General features: G+C 37.1%; 1 long non-coding RNA gene across 2 annotated transcripts in view; it reads right to left on the reverse strand.

Moving 5' to 3' along the window:
- LOC110257770 overlaps positions 1-26,068 on the reverse strand; it is a 163,539-nt gene that overhangs the window by 52,235 nt on the left and 85,236 nt on the right. For both annotated transcript variants that reach the window (XR_002340738.1, XR_002340737.1), the window contains exon 5: positions 10,465-10,528. This is a non-coding gene — a long non-coding RNA (uncharacterized LOC110257770). The remainder of the gene's footprint in view (positions 1-10,464; positions 10,529-26,068) is intronic.

Genomic DNA, 26,068 nt, shown 5'->3' on the forward strand with positions numbered 1-26,068 from the left:
AATGAGGCAATGGAAGCACAGAATGTTTAAAAATCTTGGAGGAAGGCACAAACCTAGCTAGCTTTTGAACTTCTGAAGAAGAACTGATAACATTTGGGAAATATTATTACAGCTATACAAGAAGCAAAGTCATCTAAACCTGATGATGTATTGTTTCTGCTTTTCCAGGACTGAATTAGCAGCTTCCATTGGGATCTTTAAATCACTGTCCCTTAAAGGTTTAGGGTTCAAGCCTGGCAGCTGGCACTTGTATCCATACTGTGCAAAAACTGGCATTCAAAAATGCCTTTAAATGTGAGCTATCTGCACACTTGTTATTCAGCAGGCGATATCAGAGAGTAAATATTCATAGAGAATTATCACTGTTAAGGTGGCACTGAAACTCTGCCAAAAAATAAAAACATGGCATGCTCTTTCTTGTATAAGTTGCATGTCTGATATTAACCAAAAACTACTAGTCAAATCAATCATGGGGCCCACCTCTATTCATCACCCATCTTGCAAAAGTACTGAAAAGCGTAAGATACAATTTGACATTGTAAAAAATTAATAAGCAGAAAACTGAATTAAATAGGGTTAGGAGACCAGTAGGAGGAGCTCTCACGCCCTCTGATGAGAGTAGAGCCCAATTTCCCTTTCCTCTCTAGAGAATCTCCTTCATTTCAGACCCTGGAGTGCAATTCTCCGCTGATCCCAAATAAACCAATCTTTTCTGGAGAAATACCTGGCAGTTTGTTTCAGGTGAACATTTCGGTGGCCTATATGGGGACCAGAGAGGACTCCTGATGGCTCAGTGGCTTGTAAGCAAACAGATGCAGTACCCACAAGTGAGCTCATTATTACTGCTTTTGTTGTCAACCCTGTAGTTTGAAAGTATGTCTTTCTCGTGGACTCAAACTCACACACTCTTTGTGTTTGAAGCTCTCCAGGCTTTATTTAGTATGTATTTAAAAGTTTTGTCTTTCTGATTAAGGCCGTATTCTCTATGTGAGTACTTGTTTGGCACTCTGGTCTGACTTCAACCTACTCCTATGGAAAAAGTGGTTGTTTCTCTGAAATGATTCCAGGTTTTTCAGCCTTCGGCCTATTTCTTTAGAAAGCCTGTCTTCTGGAGACTTGCTTTTAAAAAAAAAGAAAAAAAAAAAAAAAAAAAAAACTTTCAGCCTGGCTCCTATAGGACAGGGCTGACTCCTTAAGACTGGCTGGAATTGGCTTGCAAGCTGTTTGAATAGGGTTGTTTGTACTGGAGCCTGTGTAAGCTGTTTGAAAATTGTTCTTAAAACAGGAAACTTCTAGGAAATGGTATCTTAATTATCTAAGTATTTGAAGGTTCCCCCCTACAGCTGGGAACTACAGCTACGGGAACTACAACTGATTTGATGTTTATAAACTGTGGTCCTTCCCCATGCATGTTTCTAACTAAAAGGATGAAATTCCCATTGTGGCGAAGCGGAAATAAATCTGACTAGGAACCATGAAGTTGTGGGTTCAATCCCTGGCCTTGCTCAGTGGGTTAAGGATCTGGCGTTGCTGTGAGCTGTGGTGTAGGTCACAGACATGGCTTGGATCTGGTGTTGCTGTGGCTGTGGTGTAGGCCCAACCTGACCAAAGGCAATTCAGAATATCGATGGACATTATGGGGAACTTTTTGTAACCCCCCAAATCTAATTTGCTTAAAACTAAGAAAATAATTTACAATAGCTCAAAAATTTCCAGAGCCAAATGAAATAATTATTATTGGTACTTTGAGGTGTCCCAATGATATGAGAAATCTAAAATTGATCCTATGTAAAATACAGTTTTAAGATTAACTGAGGCAAAAAATTAAAGAAAGATAAAGTGGCTCCCAGAGCTTCAGGCTCTTCTTCCTTGGCTCTTTGTCTTGGGATCCACCTCTGGCACCATCTCATCTCTCCCCTGCAGCTCCTCAGGGTCAGGTTGCACTTCCAGCACCATCTTCTTCCTTCACTTCTATGCCACTTATACCTGCTCCCACTCTACCCTCAATTCCCTTATAATAATTCTCCTGCCAAATTTATTTTCTCTGAAACGCTCCCCACTCCCATTTCCTCTAAATTTATCAGAACAAATCACTTTAAAAATGAAGCCCTCTGAGGGTCCAAAGGCTAAACCCTTAATTTCTTTTATTCCTTGGACTAAACCTGAACAGCCAGCCATAGTCAAATATTTTCCCAAAGTATGTGAAGATCCTCACAGATTTGCTGAAGAATTTAATACAGTCATCTAGACTTATCAGTCTGGTATCTCCAGCTTAGATCAGCGAGTTTATAGTATTGTTGGTGAAGAATAGGCCCAGCATTGGATAAAAAATACTAATTGGGAAAATCCTAATTTTTCTCTAGGATTACAACTGGGAGACCAACCTACTAAATTTTTATATAATTAGATTCCAGCAATCACTAGGTAACTTCATCAAGCAATTCCTGGGGCTTTTCCAAAATATATTGTTTGAAACAAAATTCAGGCTTTCACACAAAAAACTAAAGACTCTGTTCATGAATATTACAATCAACTTTATATTGTTTATAAAGAAAATTCTGGTCTTTAGTGTTGATTCTACCCAGGTAGCTCTGTATTTATTAATGAGCTATATTTGTACTTTTCCATTCTAGTAAAAAGGACCAGGATAGAACGGAAAATATTATCCACTCCAAGTTTAGTTAATCTGGCAAACCTGTTCTCTTTGGCTCTAGGTGAATCCGTTAGAAGGCAGACCACAAAATTCTTTAACTATAAGTGAAGGATTCTAAGTGATGCCAAAACCCTCCTAGTTTTTTACTATTGGAGAAAGCCAAGATATTGGACAAGAGATTGTTACACATTCAAGTATTTTATGTGTCTTCAGGCTTTATCCCAGCCTTAACAATTTCCTCCCAGTTCTCAATGGCAGGGCTCTAAGGAACTACATGAGTTCTTCACAATACTCCCTCTTAATCAGCTTGGAGAAATATAACTACAGATTAGGGATGAATTTCTTCCATTCCTAATTGATATTGGGTATGCTGAGACTTCTTAGAGAAGTATGCCAGAATTTCTCTCTGCAAAAAGGGGGAAATAATTCTAAAATTTGATAGTACTTATCAAAGTAACCAACCAGGTGAATTAAATGACCCTTTAACAACTTTATTTCTTCCATCTCTGATAGTACTAGAGCAGATTCAAGAAACACTGATTACTTGTCCCAATTGAACCAGCTACCACTTCTTTATTGGCAAAATCAACTGACTTTGGCAAAATTCACAGCACACCTCCCATCAAGAGTCAAATAGACCCTTAAAAACATTTTTCCAGAATTAATCAATATCCTAAAATAAGCGAAGAAGCCCTTAAAGTCATAAAGTCCACAACAAAAGATTACAAGTTCAAGGTCTCATTATCCCTGGTACTAGCCCCTGTAATTCACCCATTTTACTGGGGAGAAGAAACCCAAAGCACAAAGGGTGAAAGTTTGTCCAGGATATCCAAGCAAATACACGACATTGCTACCCCTTGACACTTTGTTGTTTTTAACCCTCATACATTAAGAACATCCATTCCCACCAGAAATAAATCATTTACTATAGTTGATTTATGCAATACAGTTGGTATTCTAGTTGATGAGGTTAACCAATACATTTTTGCCTTCACGTGGATAGTAATGCCTCACCATTATACTGAAAGTTCTTATTTCTTGCAAATCCTGAAGGCTGATCTGGATGACTTAAAGTTCCCTACAGGTTCTACTTTGTTGCAATATGTGGATGATTTGCTTCTTTGCTATCCTTCTAAAGCTCCCTCACAAGAATACAGTATCCATTTGTTAAAGCTTTTAGCCTTAAAGGGACATAAGGTCACCAAAGAAAAACTGCATTTTGCCTAAACCTAGGATCAATATTTAGGGCATGTGATCTCAGAACAAGGGATACAATTAGATCCAGATAGACTTCATTGTATCCTAAATTTCCAATCTAAAACCAATCACCAACTGTGAGGTTTTCTTGGTCCAGTGGGTTACTGCCAAAATTGGATTCCAAATTTCTCCCTTGTAGCTATACCATCATATGTTCTACTCAGAAATAATAACCCCAACTCAATTTTATGGGAAGAACCAGAGAACATAGACCTCAAATCTTTAAAGAAAAGTTTGATGAACCCACCTGTCCTTGGGTATCCCAATTATCATCTCTCCTATTTCCTTTATGCATATGCAAAGGAAGGGAATGCCCTTGGGCTACTCACCCAAAATAAATAGGGAACACTAGCAACCCATAGTGAATTATAGCTAGCAACTGGACCTTGTGGCATGGGGATACCCCACTTGCCTTACAACCATTATGGCCACTATTTTTTTTTGTCCCCTTTAACCATTTTTGTACCCCATGCAGAAGTTCTCCTGAATTCTTATCACATTGGACATTTCTCAGCCAGCTTACTCACTTCCTATGAGTCCTTTTCTTAATCACCCCTCACATAACTCTTTTGCATTGTAATTACCTTAAATGGTCTAATCTCCCCTCCATCAACAATGAAGTCCCCCATAATGACTTAACATTTATGGATCACCTCCTGACTCCTCATAACAATCCACAGCAAATCTCATTAGGTAATGTTGACTTCTTATGGTTTACAATGATTCTTATTTAAAAGGTGACAATGGCAAATATTGTGCTGAGTATGCTATTACAACTCCTTTTGATGTTATTGAGGCAGCATCTTTACCTATGTCTACTTCAGCCCAACCAGTTAAATTATATGCTATTATAATTTTAGCCAAGGACAAAACTGTCTATATTTATACTGACTGTAGATATGGAGTAGCTCATGATTTGGGAATGTTGTGGAAGCAATGTAGCTTCCTTGCTTTCAGTGGAAATAAAATTTAAAATGGCCTTACATTCAGAAATTATTGAATAAAATACATTTTTCTGCCATAAAGGTATGTAATATCTTTAGCTATTATTAACATTCTGGTACATTTTAAACTTGGATACTAAAGGAAATCACCTTGCTGATATATCCACAAGGAATGATGCCTTTAAAAGAAACAACAGAAGCAAAACCTCTGTCATGGTCCAAAGGGATATTTCCCCAAATGATAATTTTGAAAAACTGGCTACAGAGGTCCAATAATTTGTCACAGAAAAGGAAACGCAAGATTAGAAATTCAACAATTAATGGTTTGATTTAAAAAAAAAAAAAAGGAGCTGCAGTTTGGACCAAATAATAACCCAGTCCAACTGGAGACTCTAAAAGTCCCACTCCTTACCATTGTAAATGCATTAAATCATTGGTCTACTGACAAAGTGATAGCCTTCATGAATCAATATTGGTGTGGAAACATTAACAGGGCCACAAAGAGTGTCTACCTCACTTGTCCCAAGTGTCTAAAGCACAAACCAAGGAAGCCTATTCATACTGCTCCCAGACATTTTAAAATGTCTAATGGACCATTCAAGGTCTGGCAAATGGATTTCATATAACTTCCTCCACTTCACAGATATAAATGTGTTTTAGTTGTGGTCTGTATGTTTTCATAGTGGACTGAAACCTTCCTTTACAGACAAGCTACTGCCTCTTCTGTAGCTCATGACCTTTTTGAAAATATTATCACTACCTGGGGAACTACTCTCAAACTTCATAGTGATCAAGGAAGTCATTTACCTGGCCAGGCACTTCGACAAGTCTGTTGTTTGGCTAGTGTTAAAACACTTTCACTCTGTCTACTGATTTCAATCTCTGCTTTAGTCAAACACACTAATAGCATTATTAAGACTCAACTGGCAAAATTTATAGAGGCTCTTCAAGTACCTCAGCCACAAGCATTGCCATTGCTCTTTCTAAATCTCAGATCCACCCCTTTTGGAATTCATATACTCTCAGTCTTTGAGATAGGATGCCCAATGCACTTTGTTCCTGCTTATTTTGATCCACAACTGATAAAAGAAGAGGTACTCCAACATAGCAAAGGCCTAACTGCTTCTATTATAAGTAACCATGTTTTGATAGAACAATCTTTTCACAGTGAGCCCTTGGGAAATAAAGACCTTAATTATCATACCTTGCAACCTGGAGATTTCATCTACTAGGAAAAAAACTTCCAGAAGGACTCTCCCCAACCCCACTGGAAAGACCCCTATCAGGTACAAATCACCAACCCTTGTGCCATGAAACTCCAAGGAATAGACTCCTGAATATACTCGATATAACTAAAGAAAGTTCTGAATTCTGAATGGACAGACCTGTACATCATCTGGTGACCTGAAAGTCAAGAGTTCTCATAATTAAAGCAGGCAACAACTGATGAGACCACTTTCTTAAGATATGTGAACCAGGCCTGTTGGAAGTTTGTTGACAAATCTTTGATGATGATTCTGATGATTTCCAAAGTCCATGATTTTTTTATGGCCACACCCACAGCATATGGAAGTGCCTGGGCTAGGGATTGAATCTGAGCCACAACTGTGACCTATGCCACAGCTGTGACAACACCAGATCTTTTAACCCACTGTGCTTGGCTGGGGATTAAACTCCCATCTCCACAGTGACCTGGGCCACTGAGGTAAGATTCTTAACCCACTATATCATGGCAGCAACTCCTCCAAGGTCTATGATCTTGATAACATATGAACTTTGGGGAAAAAGTGCCTGAGAGTTTTCCCTCCTACTCCCATTGTTAATTTAATGTGACCTTAATAGGTTTCCAATCTGTACACTTTCCCTTTGACATGAGACACTATATTCTGGAAAGGTTGTTCCTGACATTGAGGGGAAAAAGCTACTGAAATATAAAAAACTGACTTTCGGCCAGCAATGCTTTCAGAAAAAGATCTTGATCAAAACTTGGAAATGTAAAAAAAAAATGAATAAACAGAAACCTCAGTTAAATAGAGTTGGGATACCAGGAGAGGGAACTCTCATATTCTGTGATAATAGTAGAACCCAACAGGAAGAACAAAGAATCCTCCTCATTCCTGGCAAGGGATCAGACAATGAAAAGCCATGGACTCTGTTTACTACAGGCCTCCCAACTTCTTTTTCACTTCTATAAAAGTGTTCTTCCCTTGCCTTGCAGAGACTTGCACATGGCTCACCATAGTTGCAGACCCTGAATTGCAATTTTCTACTGATCCCAAACAAAGTCATATTTGCTGGAGAAATATCTGGCAGTCTATCTTTTCAGTCAACAACATAAATGTCACTACTTCTCCAGGGACATTGGCAGATGATTTATGTACAGATATCCAGCAGTATCTGTAAGGGATTAGTTGCAGGACTCTCCATGAATAGCAAAACCCACGGAGGCTCAAGTCCCTTATATAAAATGGTATAGTATTTGCATATAACTTATGAACATCCTCCAGAATACTTTAAATTATCTCTAGGTTACTTATAATATCTAGTACAATGTAAATGCTACATAAATAGTCACCAGCATGTGGAAAATTCGGGTTTTGCTTTTTAGAACTATCTGAATTTATTTTTTAATATTTTCAAGCTGCAGTTGGTTGAATCCACAGATACTGAATATGTGGAAACAAAAGACTGATTGTACTGACAGAGAGTGTTTCTCAAATTAAAGCAGCCTCCTTCCATGACATCTTTACCACTTTACTCCACACTACTAAAATTTCAGAAATGTCAAGTTATTTTTATGAATCCACTTAGGGGATCTGATAAATAAATATTGGCAAAAGATGCTACCAATAGGCTACCCCCAAAGAGTCAGAGTATGAAAAGGGACATACACTATAGCTCTCCAACAACTGATTGGAAATTGAATAATTCAGGTAGGAAATTTGGTGATTTAAAGATAACTAACTTGACTAAATTTTTTATACTTCCAAGTCAACAAAAATTTATTTAACCCATAACCTGTGACCATGCAATTGAGGTAAAAGATAAATGGACGTATGCTATGTCACCCTCGATTTAGAAGATTTTTTAATCTCATTTGGCAGACAACACTGAGACAAAAGAAAAAAATTAGAAAACAAAATAAGATATTATAGATGTAAGTGCCAGATTGAGTGCTACAAGTAATTGATTATTTGACACTACCAGGCCCTATAAAACAATTTACTTATAGCCGATCTTTAAATTGTTCAAGCCAAAGATTTCTCCTTAAATAACCTGGTTATATATTTTTGGGGATCTCAATAAATATCAAATATCAAATAAAAATACTAAATTAACACTGTCCTCCCAATCATACTTGGAATAACTCATCAAGGAATATTTTAAAACAATCAAACAAAAATGGTACCAAGGAAAGAATTTGTATTACCTATAAAACAATGCCAGATATATTAGTGAAGAAAGTGCAGCGGCATAATAATCTAGATATATCCAATTCTCCAGATGTCTATCACCATGTCAGCAAAGCCTGGTTCCTATTTTCTTTGCCACTCAGAAAAAATTTATAAATCTTAACTGTAAATAACTCTAGTAGTTTGATGTGATCAATAATTGACACCTTTTTTCCACTACTGAGTTGTAAACCAATTGAGGACTAAAGAAGCAGTAGGCAGCTTTAGAACTAAATGTCAGCATTATTATTGATGGAGCTATTAAAGAACTTGCACTAGGTATGTGTCAAAGGTGGAATTCCTAATGCTGAACCCCAGTAATAGACAGTGTGTGGTTAAATGCTGGCCTCTCCCTGCAGGCCTTGAAAGACTTATGGCACAAAGTAGCTGAGCAAAATGAATGTTCTCTGCTGAGAGACTGAGCTTAAAGACAAAAGGAGAAGGTGCTGAGTTCTGCATGCCCTCTTCTTTCTCTTTGGTTTATGAATTGGATAATTAACTCTTCTTCTGATAGAGAAAGCACAGAGAAGCCAGGAATTTCCTAATTGATGTCCATATACAGAAACAATCAGGATAAAAGAGGTGTCTCTGATGTTTCTTGCTCTTCTCCACTCTTTGTAACATATACTTTCTAACAAACCTTATTGCATGAAAAGGTAATGCAATATATAGGCAGTATGAATAGTGGTAAAGAACTCAGGTTCTGGAACGAGACACAGGAAAATATGAGTTCCAGCTCTACAATTTACTAGCATTATGGCATGAGTCGAGTTAATCTTAGAGTTTCCATTTCCCCATCTGAAAATCAGAGAGAAATCATAATACCTAATCTGTAGAGTTGTTTTGTATTATATTAATTAATCCATGTAAAACACCTAGTAGACATACATGTGATGAAATATTCAATGACTTTAACTTCAAAGACCACAGTAGTTTTAGTTTGCAGAGAATCTGTGTGGTAGGATTAGAAGGATGCTTGAAAGTGTTGCTGAAGTAATCCATCCTGATATTCTGCCATATTTCCCTAAAATTATTAGTATAAAAAAGAATAACTTTTTGTTACTAAATTTAGGTTGTGGATCTCCAGAAGACTCACTTTCAAATGATTAATTAACCCTTGGGAAAGACAACCCAGAAGTATATGACATCACATGATCACAATAGTATATGTAGTTTCATTGATTAATTTGCTAGTAGAGAGTAACGTTCTAACAGGGTATCTGATACCTACCTACATCAGGTATCTGATATAATCTAATACATCAGATTTTGATAAGAAGTTAGGAAAGTTTGGATGGCAAGCTTGGTTGTAAATAGGCTAAGAGCAGGGATCCGGAAGATGTGAAATACACAACTTGACTTTTTTCATTGTTATGTCTTGGGCTATTTCAAAATATATGAGACATGTATGTCTAAATGCAACTGACTTACTATGGAGCCTTATCATTTGGGGAGGTAATGGTGTCTGTTCCACTAGAAGTATTTTTTAATAACCTCTTGGTTCTCAGCCACTAATTATGCCTCCAGATATCCTCACTTGTATATGACTACTAAACTCTTAAAAATGTATAATAAAATCCCTGTCCTGTGACATAAGTGTATTCAGCCAGTTGTGATTCTAAACACACTTACCTGATTTCCACTGATAGTCTTCTACTTTGCTTAGCTATTTAGGACCAGACTGAGTTTGATTATACAGAAGTAAAAACAGAGTTCACATAAAAGACAAGTGAATTCATCCTAGAAGTTTCCTATTCCCTAATGTACATTCTTTTCTTATTTAATTACTAGTTTCTGGCTGTTCACTTTTTCACCTACTTTCCATTAGCTCCAACTTGTCCAAATAGGTCTTAGAAAAGAAATACACTGTTATTGCTAAATATAGATTTGAGAAAGCACATATTTAATAGTCAATTTTAATTGTAGTTTCTTCAGTTTATTAACGAATCCATTTTGTTCCTGATCTTTCTGTGATATAAGCATAAAGGCTTCCCATTATCTATGCCCCTTTATAATCTCTGACTAATTTTGTGAGCACAAATTCATTTCACTTTCCTGCTGCTGCCTTTATCTCTTTCCTAAAATTCTTAACTGATGCAGACTTTTATTTTATTCCATTTCCCTTTTCTCCTCGTTTCCAGAACAGATTTTTCTTTACCTGTAGATCTTTGAACAGTCCTTTGGGAGGCTGCACCGAATTCGTCTTGCTCTTTACCATTCCTCTGAAAGAGAAAAATACAATCTGTTGTGCTTTAATTATAATTTCCCTTAGGATATGCTATTCTTCCACAGTCAGGAAGTTTAACACTTCTTCCTAGCAAACCAGATTCACTAGATTGTTTAGTTACTTCAAATCCTAAAGCATGTTGTAGTCTGAAATTCCATTTCTAACCCAATTTAAGCGGTCCTGGTCACTGGTTTCCTGCTGACTGAGTTTCCCACATTTCTAATCGATTTCCCAGGTTAAAATTGGTTTTCTTCGCAGCCAAGAATTGACTAAGATCCATTAGTTTGGCTGCATTTATTACTCATATATCTAGATATATTTTGCTTTTTCAAATTCAAATGACTTGGATGGAGGCAAGTCTATATTAATAAAGTCTGGATAAAAGAACAGTTTAATCACAGTGGTTTCACTTTAATTGTGTTAAAGAGAACACATCTGTAAAACAATTTTTCAGAAGTGTACTTAAGATATTTTGCCAAATAAAAGCCATTTTGAGCTGTTTTAAATGAATTAAGAATGAAAAACACTTTTTGTGTTCAAAATAATTCCAAAGTGCTAAGAAAAAATGATATTTTCTTATTTAAAGCAGGTAGATGTTCTCTCTCCAAAGTACATAATATGTATTTTATATAATACTCAGTACACATATTTAATACATAGATACAGATATTATAGATACATGCAAGACCTTTAAACCTTTAAATCCTGGTTGATTTTTTTAAATTCCTATTTATTCTTCAGATCTCAGAAAAGAAATCCTCTTTTATTTCAGCCTCATCATGTAAGCAGTTAGTTGTTCTCTCCTCTGTGTTCCCTTGGCACTAATAAATACCTGTGAAATAGCGCTTATGATATTATATTGGAATGATTTAGTCCCAGCTGGCTGTAATCTCCTTAAGGGTAAAAAATACATCACGTACATTTCTCTGACCATTCCATCGCTAAAGTCTGGCATAGTAACTGACATTTAGTAGATCTTCAGTATAATTCAAAACAAAACCTCCACACTGATTACTTGAATTATAGGTATAAACTGGTTAACTCAGAAAGGAGTGAGTAATTTTAGATGTCCCAAAAGGGCAAAACCACAGCTTCTATCCTAACCAACTTACTTGATACAACATAGCTGTTTAGTGTTATAAAAAAGAATGAGTAGATTTGAGCTCCTTTTTAGTCTTTGCCACAACCCTTGGGATGGAGCTCTATGAAGCTATCATCTTAAAGTTTGGGGTCAATAGAGAATAAGAGACAAAAAGGAAGGCATTTCAGGGAAAACTGTAAGGTATTGTGGAAAACATTTATCCAGGTTTCCTCATAACATAGCTTTTTTTCTATATTATATTCTAATATTAGGAGATTGTTAGTGGTACCTGCACACACACTTCCTAGACTAATCTTATGAACAAGAGACTGAGTCTTTGGGTTATGCATTTCCTTCAGTAAAAAAGGAACAAAGAAGTAGTTTCAGATCAACTTAGGTAAAATATTTCACCTCTACCCCCAATCTGGGTTTTTAGTTAAACACAGGCTCAAGATGAGCCAGGAACTTAATAAAACTTTAGAAAATTAGGTTGTCTCAATAACCTTAAAATATTCTAAGGAAGATCTAATTCCTACACGTAACTTATAATCAGGCTGGATTGGTACAGTATTAGAAGATCATTGACAAACTAAAGAATAATCAGAGGTGGACATCCAGGACGGTGAGGGGTCTGGGTAAAAAAAAAAAAAAAAAATACATGTCAAAAGAATATTTGAGAAAATCCATGATAGAAAAAGACAGGGAAGTGGGGTTTATGTCATCTGTTTAACTATAAGATCTTATAGGTAACTGTGTGAAAGGACGATTTAATTTATTTCTATTGATCTTTAAAGAACAAAGAGTAATAATGACTCAAACCATAAAAAGCAATTTTTTCAGCACCTTCTATGTGCCAGGCACTTCACATATAATATCTCATGTAATATTCATAGCAAACCTATAAATTATATGCTAAGATTATACCCATTTTCAACATGAGTAAATGAAGAACCAGAAAAGTTAAGACACTTGCCCAAGGACATACATCTAAGAGGTGGCAGGGATGGGATTCTAGATCTGTCAGAATCAAGGGCAATTTCTCCTATTATATCCTATTGTCTCTTAGATCAATGGTAGTTATATATTTATTTACTCATTTTCTTTTTTCGCCACCCTGTGGCATATGGAGTTCCCTGGTGAGGAATCAGATCCGAGCCACAACTGTGACCTAAGCTACAGCTGTGGCAATACCAGATCCTTAACCCACTGTGCTGGGCCGGGGATTGAACCTGCGCTGCAGTGCTTCTAAGACACCACCAATCCCATTGTGCCATAGCAGGAACTCCATGATTGATGGTACTTAGAACTGTGTAACAAATTTTTCAAGTAATGAACTCACCATTGTTGAAAGCGTTAAAGTCAGATGTATATGATATAGGTATTCTAGAGGGGACTCTTAGAATGGAAGTGGGTTGAATTGGAGTAATGAATTGAAATGTATGCTCTGGAAAACAATAAGAATTCTATGAATCCTCATGGAGGCTGCCATGCTTTAAGTGCAAGAAGGGCTCTGTCCGTTTGAAACCTAGAATTACTATGCACTAGACACTGTTTTTAAAACTTTACATGTATCAATTCATTTAATCTTTACATCATTTTAAGGTAGTTAACATTATTTCCCCCATTTTACAGATGGAAAAAAAAAAACCCACAGAGACAATCCAAAATCTGAGTAATGAACAAGTGAAAGTACTCGTCTAATAATATCTTATATCTTGGATAAGTGGTAGACCTTAAGTTTGAACCAAGGCTGTCTGGTATGAGAATATGTACTACTTATGAAAGATGCCAATCAGCATCTCAATTTCATTATAATTAATATATTTCTTTGAAAGAATTTATACAAAAATTAAAATTTGTAGAAAATTACTGTAATTATATCCTCTAGATTTTTCTTCATAATTCTAAAAGTCCACAATTTCAAGTTTCATTGACTTAATAACAGTCCTCTAGTTTGGGCTAGAAATCCCCTATGTCTTTTCTACCCAGATAAGACCTCAGTCACAATCTCTGACTGAAGACATAAATGTTGCCCTTGGCTTTGTTAAGCTATGGTTTCTGGGTTTGATCCTGGTTGTATCTGCAAAGTAGCAATAAGTTACCACAGCCTGACTTGGTCTCCTGGTCCCTTAATTTATTCGCAGGCTCAGAGGACTTGGCTCTAAGTCATGGTATTTCTACACACTAACAATGGCTGGCTGATCCATCAGTCCAAACCAGCTTGAGCACAAACTGGGATTAAGGTTTGCTGGACACAGCTGGTGAACTGATGGAGATAGTGAGCCTGACAAGCCTCCTAAGTCAACCCTCAAGAAAAAGGGGCCATTCAAGAGTGATGAGCCTGAGCCAGTGAGAAAGCACTAGACATCACTGCAAAGAGGAAAAATCACTGTGCAGCATGGTTATCTGTCATTCAGATTTGTCTCCTGGTTAAGACAACCACAGAGCCATGCCCCAGTGCTGTGGAGGGTAGGAGGGAGGTACATAAAAAAATCAAGAGCACTGGTTCATGGAAAACTCGATATGATACCTGGACAATAGCAATACCACTACCACTCCCCACCATAGATTTTGGAGTCTCTGGGAATTTTCCAAAAATAGTTGTCTTCTTTACTTAATTTCTCAACCATTTGAGGAAAGAAGTCCAGCCACAGAAAATCAAAGACATCTTTGTAGCTAAAACATTTAAGTGGAAAGACAACTTCATGTAAAAGCCAAAATCTTTCTCTTGTTCTGATCTAAAACAATCTACTTGAGGGGACATATGAGTTTATTATATACACAGTTGTATGTATAGGGTGCTGTCTCCTATTGGTCTTGGAGAAAAAGAACACCTCTCCTACTCTCAAAATTGTATGATGTTCATTAGCACAATATTCTGTTGCACAGTGGACTATAACATTAAAAAAAAGGAAAGTCATATTTTCTACAGCATTCTGTGGCATCTTCAAGTGCCTCACTTTTGCTAGAACTTAAGTACTCAATTGAATAGCCAGAAAGATTGGGGAGTCCACTGAATCAACAATAGCACCTAAAAGTATATTTCCTTAGAGAAACCCATACAAGTGACTGACAGAAAGGAAGAGTAAAATTTTATTATCCTTGCTTCTTCTGTCCAGAGGCTGGAGAGATTGGGAGAAATGCAGGTAACTAAGTAGGCATGATATTTAAATTAACTATATTAACAAAGCTAATGTTTCAAAATCCAATGAGTCACCCATTAGACTCATTTGTTTGTATACGTAGATTTAAGAAAAGGTATGTACCCTAAGGACGGAGAATATGCCATGTCTTTGAAATTCTAGATACTAGGAAAATTTCTAGTCAAATATAATTAGACATTAAGGAGATTGAATAAAAAACTGCTAACAATGGTAGCGATTGTTTTAGTGTTCCAATCAATGAACTCTTGGTTACAGAAAAGCCATTTCTTCTCAACCAGATTGAAACAAACAGTAATTCAATCTGGTTAAATTCAGTCTTGCAGTCATATCCTCTATATCTTCCCTTCAAATGTTGCACCTTTCTTTGGGTAATACTATGCATATTGATTCTTTAATCTCTTGCAGTTTTACACTTATAAAATAAAACAAAAAGATCCAAGAAAGAAAAACACAGACTTGCAAGTTTAAACAAGCAGCCAAATGAAAGACATGTAACTCTGGGGAACATAGTATAATTATTGCCTAAGATCAGAGATTCTTGATAAATTGACTTTTTGAATGTGCAGCAGCATTGAATGAACATTGCTTGAAAACTGAAGATTAAAATTGGACTAAAAGCTTTTCCCTAGGAGCTTACACACAGAGAAGATGCAAACATCAAGACATAATAAATGGCCATCTCTGTACTTCCAGGGATTTCAATAACGTTCCTCCAGTAACTGCAATACCATAAGGGCCAACTTTACTCATGAATGCAAAGCTTCTTTAACTGGAATATAAAATCATCATTAAAAATGGAACAAAAATGTTCAAACTATACAGTAAATTAAAGAGGCAAATTATTATGTAACAATTGAGAAATTATCATTTGTACTTGAATAAATAGTGTATGAGGGTATACAATTTGTCACAGTAAATTTAGATTCTTCAAGAAACATAGTATAATACTCAAAAAATAATTTACATGGGTTAATGCAAGAAAGAATTCAAATACATTGAAGAGTTTCTTCTATCAGATTTTAGAAAATTTCATGACCAAAAAAACCTTTTTTTTTTGTCTTTTCTAGGGCCACAACCACGGAATCTGGAGGCTCCCAGGCTAGGGGTCTAATCGGAGCTATAGCCTCTGGCCTACACCACAGCCACAGCAACGGGGGATCCGAGCCGCATCTGTGACCTACACCACAGTCATGGCAATGCCAGATCCTTAACCCACTGAGCGAGGCCAGGGATCAAAACCACAGCTCACGTTTCCTAGTCAGATTCGTTAACCACTGTGCCATGACAGGAACTCCAAAAAAAAAGCTTTTAAAAAATCAAGTCTAAGGGGCAATTAGGTAAGAAATATCCAATGAATCAAATATATTGATACTCTTTGAGCTATGTAGAAAATACTTCCTATGAATAAATTTTTTTTTTAAGTTGTAATTTATAGTCGATTTTTTTTTTTGTCTTTTTTTTTTTGTTGTTGTTGTTGCTATTTCTTGGGCCGCTCCCACGGCATATGGAGGTTCCCAGGCTAGGGGTTGAATCGGAGCTGTAGCCACCGGCCTACGCCAGAGCCACAGCAACGGGATCCGAGCCGCGTCTGCAATCTACACCACAGCTCACGGCAACGCTGGATCGTTAACCCACTGAGCAAGGGCAGGGACCGAACCCGCAACCTCATGGTTCCTAGGCGGATTCGTTAACCACTGCGCCACGATGGGAACTCCCCTATGAATAAATTCTAATCATATAAATTTCTACACAATGGTTTATGTAAAACAATGTTCAAAGGAATGAATGAAACAATTCCTAGAGAAGTAGGAAAGATTTTGTGTAAATTTGAAGTTCTACATTAAGTAAAAAAGGCAAATAACCAGTAAAATCTGAGTAATAATTGTTTAGGTGACCCCATTAACAGTCTGGACTATTGAGGACAAGGGAACCTTTGGAATGGAAAGAGAATTACTATGAAAAATTTATTCTCATATTTTACAAGGATATTTAATGATATAGGAAAATGTTCTTTAATTATATTTTCTTATTTTTATTGTTATTTCCCCAATACAATTTTTTTTTCCTACATAAGGCATGATGGCCCAGTTACACAAACATGAATAGGTTCTTTTTTCTCACATTATCATGATCCATTATAAGTGACTAGACATAGTTCCCAATTCTACACATCAGGATCTCATTGCTAATCCATTCCAAAGGCAATAGTCTGCTTCTATTAACCCCAAGCACCCAATCCATCCCACTCCCTCCCCCTCCCTCTTGGCAACCACAAGTCTATTCTCCAAGTCCAGGATTTTCTTTTCTGTGGAAAGGTTCATTTGTGCCATATATTAGACACCAGATATGAGTAATATCGTATGGTATTTGTCTTTCTCTTTCTGACTTACTTCACTCAGGATGAGAGTCTCTAGTTGCATCCAGGTGGCTGCAAATGGCAGTATTTTGGTCTTTTTAATGGCTGAGTAGTATTCCATTGCGTATATATACCACATCTTCCTAATCCAATCATCTGTCAATGGGCACTTGGGTTGTTTCCATGTCTTGGCTGTTGTGAATAGTGTTTCAATGAACATGCAAGTGCATGTGTTTTTTTCTTTTTTTTTTTTTTTTTTGTCTTGTCTAGGGCTGTGCCCATGGCACATGGAGGTTCCCAGGCCAGGGGTCTAATCGGAGCTGTAGCTGCCGGCTTATGCCAGAGCCACAGCAACGCGGGATCCGAGCTGCGTCTGTGACCAACACCACAGCTCACGGCAATGCCGGATCCTTAACCCACTGAGCGAGGCCAGGGATCGAACCTGCAACTTCATTGTTCTTAGTTGGATTTGTTAACCACTGAGCCACGACGGGAACTCCAGCATGTGTCTTTTTTAAGGAAAATTTTGTCCGGATATATACCCAAGAGTGGGATTGCTGGGTCATATGCTAGTTCTATGTATAGTTTTCTAAGGTACCTCCACACTGTTCTCCACAGTGGTTGTACCAGCTTCTATTCCCACCAACAGTGTAGGAGGGTTCCCTTTTCTCCACACCCCCTCCAGAGTTTGTTATTTGTGGACTTCTTAATGATGGCCAGTCTGACTGGTGTGAGGTGGTATCTCATGGTAGCTTTGATTTGCATTTCTCTAATAATCAGGGATGTTGGGCATTGTTTCAAGTGCTTGTTGGCCATCTGTATATCTTCCTTGGAGAAATGCCTGTTCAGGTCTTTGGCACATTTTTCCATTGGGTTGTCGGCTTTTTTGCTGTTGTGTTGTATAAGTTGTTTGTATATTTCAGAGATTAGGCCCTTGTCCGTTGCATCATTTGAAACTATTTTCTCCCATTCTGTATGTAGTCTTTTTGTTTTCTTTTTGGTTTCCTTTGCTGTACAAAAGCTTGTCAGTTTGATTAGGTCCCAGTGGTTTATTTTTGCTCTTATTTCTGTTGCTCTGGGAGACTGACCTGAGAAAACATTTGTATGGTTGATGTCAGGAATGTTTTGCCTGTGTTCTCATCTAGGAGTTTGATGGCATCTTGTCTTACGTTTAAGTCTTCAGCCATTTTGAGTTTATTTTGGTGCATGGTGTGAGGGTATGTTCCAGTTTCATTGATTTACACTCAGCTGTCCAGGTTTCCCAGCAATGCTTGCTGAAAAGACTGTCTTTTTCCCATTTTATGTTCTTGCCATCTTGGTCAAAGATTAATTGACCATAGGTGTCTGGGTTAATTTCTGGGTTCTCTATTCTGTTCCATTGGTCTGTCTGTCTGTTTTGGTACCAGTCCCACACTGTCTTGATGACTGTGGCTTTGCAATATTGTTTGAGGTCTGGGAGTGTTATGCCTCCTGCTTGGTTTTTGTTCCTCAGGATTGCTTTGGCAATTCTGGGTCTTTTGTGGTTCCATATACATTTTTGGATTGTTTGTTCTAGTTCTGTGAAAAATGTCATGGGTAATTTGATGGGGATTGCATTGAATCTGCAGATTGCTTTGGGTAGTCTGGCCATTTTTACAATATTAATTTTTCCCACCCGGGAGCACGGAATATCTTTCCATTTCTTTACATCTTCTTTTTTTTCCTTGATTAATTTGTTAAAATTCTCAGAGAAATTTTTCATAATAGATTTCTATGCAACTAGATGGATGAGTATCAATGTGTTAATAATCATCACCTCTGAATAGTAAGAATAAACCCAATATTTATCTCTGCACTTCATTCACTCATCATATCACAATGTATTGACTATCTATTCTCTGCTCGTTCCAGGGATATAATAATCTAAGTAATAACATTTGGAGTTTTTAACAAGCCCCAACAAATCCCTATTTTCAGAGGTATGCCTCCTTTTTCTCTGCTAATATTATACGACACCATTATTCTAACCATGCTTAAGTGGACCAGGGATAAACACTGCAGAAATGTTGCACCAATCATATTATTTCCTTCCAGAATTCAGAATTAGAAATGTGAGTTTTTGTTTTCAACTGGTATTTCCACTTGAACTGAGATGAAATAAACTGGAGAACAGTGATTTGGTCAAGTTGGTTACATGAAAGATGAAGCAGAGAAATGCTTTTGGTGGTGAGGGAAATTAGAGTAAGTGAAAAAGGCAAGGAGGAAAGAGTTAAAACTATGGAGTATGGACCTCCAAAAATTCTGTCCTCTGTAAAAGCAATGAGAAAACTTACATATACATAATCAGAACCAGCATTTTAATACTCAAACCAGAGGCTTGCAGCAATCTGGGGAGTTTTTAATTAAGAAAAATGGCTGAATCTCAGGTAGAACAGCAAGCTTTGTAGTATTTTTAATTGCCTTATTCCTTAACCCCCCCTCCCCCGCAAGTTCCATGGTAGCGTTGAAAATAGACAAAATCATGGTGAAAAGCAGTGGACTGGTAACAACTAGAGGGAATAGAAAAGACTAAAAATAAATTTCCAGATAATTGTCATTATTTGATTTGAAGGGTGGTTCCCTAGAAGATACCACTTACAATCTGTCTTTATTTGACCAGATTTGGAGCTTTCCCAGTGTGAACAGCCTTTTTCATGGGGGAGTTTATTGGAATAAACTATCAGAGGCAATTCTTGAATATCTCAGATTCCTAAGGTAGTAAATAAGAGATGGAACAAACACTAGGCTAACCTGAAACTTAAAAGGAAAAATTGCAAAGAGATGTGAATATGGGTTTTTAAAAGCTGAGACATATTTCTGGATAACTAGAAGGCTTCATACATGTGTGGGGTTGTGTACATGTCCAAAAAAGATTGCAGAAGGCCCCAAGCTCTCATTTCTGACCTTGAGACTCTGCACAATCAGGAAGTGAAGACTAAGGCAGAGTTATAAGCTGCCTGGCTAAGTGTTAAAAGTATGTCCCAACATGCACATAGAGCCTTGGCATAGACTGGGAGACTTAATAGTTCTGGGCTTTTAGGGAAATCTCAGTCCGATTTTTAGCTGACCACTAAGCAACCTATGTAGAAATTTCAGAGGCACAAACAACAAACAAAAAAATATTTTACAGAATTAGTTCAGAAAAGACTCTAAATGAAGGTATCTCTGAAAGAAATATGATGTTCATCTGTTTCCCTATTTATAATACATCCTCCTTGAATCAGGGAAGAAATCAATTTAACTTCTTGATGTCTGTATGAAGAATGGATGATAGGGTTGAAATAAGAAGGTATAATTTCTCCCCCCAAGCACTGATCCCAGTGACTAAACTATGCATGAATAGAAATGACAGAAATTCTCCTAGCAACACACACTCAGAACAGTTTGCACCCAATATATCATCCTGTACATGTTTGCAAAAATTCTCTCTATTCACATCATAACAAATATAGGCATGCATAGGTTATAATGATGAAAACATGTATATAGCACTACTGTAGATTTATCTGTGATATGTATTTCCATTTGAGATATCTAAAATAAACAAAATATTGGCAAATTTTATTTTTTTTTAAGTGTTAGTATTTTCACCACAAAATCGTCTCTAAGATTATACTTAAAAAGACCATCTCTCAGAGTTCCTTTTATGGCTCAGTGGTTAATGAATCCGACTAGGAACTGTGAGGTTGCGGGTTTAATCTCTGGCCTCGCTCAGTGGGTTAAGGATCCAGTGTTGCCATGAGCTGTGGTGTAGGTCGCTTACACGCCTCGTATCCCGTGTTGCTGTGGCTCTGGTGTAGGCTGGCAGCTACAGCTCCGACTGGACCCCTAGTCTGGGAATCTCCATATGCCACAGGTGCAGCCATAAAAAACAACCAAAAAAAGACCATCTCTCAAACTTCCTTTTCTTTATTTTTTGTTGTTCTTTTTATAGCCACAACTGCAGCATATGGAAGTTCTTGGACCAGGGATCAAACCTGTTGCCTCCACAGAAATGAGCCAGATCATTAACCCACTGTGCCAGAGTGGGAACTCCTAAAACTTCATTTTTAATTTTGCTTTTCTCATAGCACTTAACACATTAGTAATATAGAACATTAAATAAAAATTGTTTGATAATTAATTATATAATCTTACTCAAAGATTAGAATCACAAAGTAGAATAAATCAAGACAGGTGTATTGTATGGATATAATAGATAGTCTTATACATATATGATTATTGAATGTAAAATACTATTTGGTCAGGTGGGACAGAAATGGGAAATTTAGGAACTGAAACTACTTTTCATGGGACATAAGTTATCTCTATTTCTATCTGTGCATATACTGAATTCTACTGTTTTCCTTTTTTCTTTTTTTTTGCTTTTTTAGAGCCGCACACGTAGCACATGGAGGTTCCCAGGCTAGGGGTCTAATCAGAGCTGTAGCCACTGGCCCGCTCCACAGCTACAGCAACTCCAGATCTGAGCCAAGTCTGCTCATGGCAATGCCAGATCCTTGACCCACTGGGCAAGGACAGGGATCGAACCCCCAACCTCATGGTTCCTAGTCAGATTCATTTCTGCTGCGCCATGACAGGAACTCCTGAATTCTATTTTTCTTGGCGGGTGCTTCCAGTGACAACTCAGCTTGGACTTGTTCTGGAGTGAACTCTGTCCAATATCTCATATGGTCATTTTCTTTAAGCACCCTTTGCATAATTGCCCTATTCTCTCAGTGCCTCAACTCCAAATTCCAAGGGCAAGTACCCATTACCTGATAAGTTCAATTTGGGCTGGGTGTCTACCCCTAATCCAATCAATTAATGGCCATTTAAATGTGGAGCAAGTAGTAGCAGAAAGGTTTTGTCTAATATATTAATAGATATGTTTTATCAAATATATACACAAATCCTAACCAAGTTAGGTAACTGTCACAGAATCATTGAATTTTAGCGTCAAAAGACTATGACTACAACTCAAGTTACCTGAATCTTGATCAAGTATTTTTTTAATGTAGCTCACTACAGCAAAATAAATGTGAATGGCCAATCTGAATTAATAAAATACTTTGAGATAAAAGTAGTGCTATTATTTCAAATAGAATACTATTAATAAGACTATGTGAGTATTGTATAGTCAATTCCTAGGGAACCCACTACAATGTACAGTAAAAATTTACTGTGAAATTACACCAAATTTAATTGAAAATAAGTACTTCAACATTTTTGTGAAGAAATATTTTACTGGAGTTTCTGCTGTGTCATAGTGGGTTAAGAATCCAACTGCAATAGCTCGGGTCACTATAGAGGTATGAGTTTGAGTCCCAGCACAACACAGTAGGTTACAGGATCTGGGGTTGACAGAGCTGCAGCTCTTGTTCAATCCCTCACCCAAGAATTTCCACATGCCATGGGTGAGGCCATAAAAAGTATTTTTATTGAGCAGTGTAAATAGCCCCCTCTATTCTGTTACTGTATTCATTTGCCTAAAAACTCTTTTATCCCCCTAATTATAAAGTAACACAATCTTTGCACAATCTCTGTGTAAGTGGGTACAAATGCTAGGATTCAGGTTAATGAATTTTAACTATTTATCTGATAAGATATTATGGTAAAATGCAGATATAAAACTGTGAAAAGCAAATGGATCGATATACTTCAAACATAGGCTGTTTTCTGTGTCAAAACAATGAAATAATAATGTATCAGGGAGTGACATGCAGTTAAAGCAAGCATAAAACAGATGTGCAATAAGTATGCATCAGTGACATTAAGACTATATTATTGTGGAATTCCTGTTGTGACTCAGTGGTACGGAACCCCATTAGTAACCATGAGGACACAGTTGAGCTGTGGTGTAGGTCACAGATGCGAGTTGGATCCTGCATTGCTCTGGCTGTGGTGTAGGCCGCAACTATAGCTCCAATTAGACCCCTAGCCTGGGAACTTCCATATGCCATACATGCAGCCCTAAAAAGCAAAAAAAAAAAAAAAAAAAAAAAAACCCCAAAACGAGTATAATATTGAAACATTTACATTTCCAATAGATTATGCCTGCAAATATCCAGTTGTTTTACATGTGACCAGCCTGCTTTGCAAATAGAAAACAGGACTTTTGTTTTGTTTTGTTATCTTCTTTCATGGCAATAATGTCAGAATAGTGTCAGAAATCTTCCTAATAACATAGCCTGACTGTAAGGTTTATTTCCACACAGTTGACTATTTTGCTCATACCAAGAGTCTCACATGTGACCTAACAATTTAATAAAAAAAACAGTTTATGTCTCACAATGAAATGACAAGGAATTTCTCATAAAACCTATTGCCTTCTCCCTTGCACCATCACTGGAAACAATGTTTGAGGAATAAAACTCAAAGTCAGCTTAATAAGAAGCTTATAGGAGTCCTTTTCTTCTATAATTAATCATCTCAAACTATGGCAGGGCAAGTAGCTCTTTTGTCATCAAGAATAAAATGAGAGAAAACAATGCCCCCCTGCCTCCACCATCCCATGGCACCATGAAATGGCCCCAGCTTGGATTTATAAATATTATGAAAATATTGCTTATAAATGAAGAATACTGTATATAGGTATTATAAAATGGGGTATTCTTGAAGTAAGTTATAGTTGTTTCTCTGTTAACAGCTAACGTGGGAGGAAGGAACATTAAATTTATCAATGTTAGGAAGTTGAAACAGAGTAGATGGAGATAGTACCCAGAGGAGAGTTATTTGAACTGTAAAATGAGACACAATATCTGTAAAGGCTGACGACCCAGACTACACAGGACATGGACTGGGTAGCCTTAAAGGGGAGATAGGAAAGATATAATTCATCCTCACTAAAATTGGAAATTTCCATCTTTGACAAATAGTGGAAGCACAAATAACCTATTTCATGACTGTATACATAGTTAATGCCTTTGAGCAAGCAATTCCAAAGTGGGAGAGCTCTATGGACTATTTCTCTGTAAGAACTGTAACTTGTCTTTCCTCATCTGCCAATAGTGCCAAGAGATGTCCAGAATTGCTCTGCACAGAACACCACCAGTGCCAAGCAAGTCAGCACCAATGAATTTCTCTTTTTCTCTCCCTTTCTCCCCACTCCCTCTCTCTCTCCCTCCCCCTCCATCCCTATTTCTACTCTCCTTCATGTTTTTGTTTTTTATTTTAACTCTGATCTGGAGCAGGAGGACAAAAAGCCACTTGGAGGTTAGGGAGTTTAAATTCAAAGTCAATGACTGCTTTAAATCTTGGATTTGTTCCTAAATACTCTGAGAGTTGAATAATCTATCCCAGGCTACTAAAGAAATCTTAATATTCTGATATTCTATTCCAGCACAATACAATTAGAGACTGCTATAGATTCTTTGATAAGAGGATAGAAACAGTATAGCATTTAGAGCTGACAGTTCACAGTCTAATCTGAGGACAAAAAAATAACAATATTTCAAAAGCCTAAGGAAGACTATAAATGCAAACTAAGACAGCTAAAAAGAAATGCAAATATAAGGGCTTAAGAGCCTAGAACACAACAAATTAAAGATAGCAGCAGTGGGGAATAAAGACTGGAGCAATCGCACCTGCATGTTCATTGCAGCAGTATTCACAATAGCCAAGACATGGAATCAACCCAAATGTCCAACGAGAGATGATTGGATTAGGAAGATATTTTATACACACACACACACACACACACACACACACACACACACACACACACAATGGAATACTACTCAGCCATAAAAAAGAACAAAATAATGCCATTTGCAACAACATGGATGGAACTAGAGACTCTCATCCTGAGTGAAGTAAGTCAGAAAGAGAAAGACAAATACCATATGATATCACTTACATCTGGAATATAATTTACAGCACAAAGGAAACTTTCCACAGGGAAAAAAAAATCATGGAATTGGAGAATAGACTTGTGGTTGCCAAGGGGGAAGGGGAGGGACTGGGAGGGACTGTGAGCTTGGGATAAACAGATGCAGAATGCTGCCTTCAGGATGGATTAGCAATGGGATCCTGCTGTACAGCACTGGGAACTCTGTCTAGTCACTTATGATGGAACATGTAATGTGATAAAAAAGAATGTATACGTGTAAGTGTAACTGGGTCACCATGCTGTACAGTAGAAATATATATATATATAATCATATATATATATTTTAATCATATATATATATATATATATATATATATATGATTTAAAAAAAAGAGCAATTAGAGGTCAGTGCTAATCAGGTGATGTTCATAGAAGAGTTGAGTCCAGATCTGGACTTTCAAGGGAGAGCCTGTCATTACACAGAGATGAGCAAGTCTTGAGGATTTAATTTGTTTTACCTCCTACTTTTGATTGAATTAACCAGGTTGTTGAGGATATACAAGGTTTTTGTTAAAATTCCCTGGGCATCTGCCTCCCTTCAGTTTCTCTCTGAAGCTTTGGTTTGGGTATATTACAGATTAACTCAGTCTAATGGTCCCTATGTCCCTTTCTTACTGATGAGAGTTGTTTTTCAATCTGACCCCTAAAGAAGTTTAGAAGGTTAGAATCAAATGAGAGCACCATCTTCTTCTTGATAAGCCATTTTCCTGAATTTTACAAGCCCTGCAGGTGGTCAATATATAGAACAGTTCTCACTCCTTCAAGGCTTCCTTGGTTTAGCCTTCCTTCCAATTCTGATAACCTCCCTCCTTGACATACATACCTTTCTCCTAGAAACCAAGCCAGATCACTGTTTTCTTTTTTTTTAATAAATATTTTCTTCCTGTTTTAAATTAGAGAAGGGGAGAAAAAAGCACTAAAAATATCTGTGATATTTAGCACATTTCTGGAAAAAAAACAATTCTCTATCTAATCTTGTGCTCATCTTTCTCAAAGGCTTTAATTAAGGATACAAAAGGCAAGGCAGATTTTTTTCTTTTTTACTT

This window comes from Sus scrofa, chromosome X, assembly GCF_000003025.6.
Source record: "Sus scrofa isolate TJ Tabasco breed Duroc chromosome X, Sscrofa11.1, whole genome shotgun sequence".
Lineage (NCBI taxonomy): Eukaryota > Metazoa > Chordata > Mammalia > Artiodactyla > Suidae > Sus > Sus scrofa.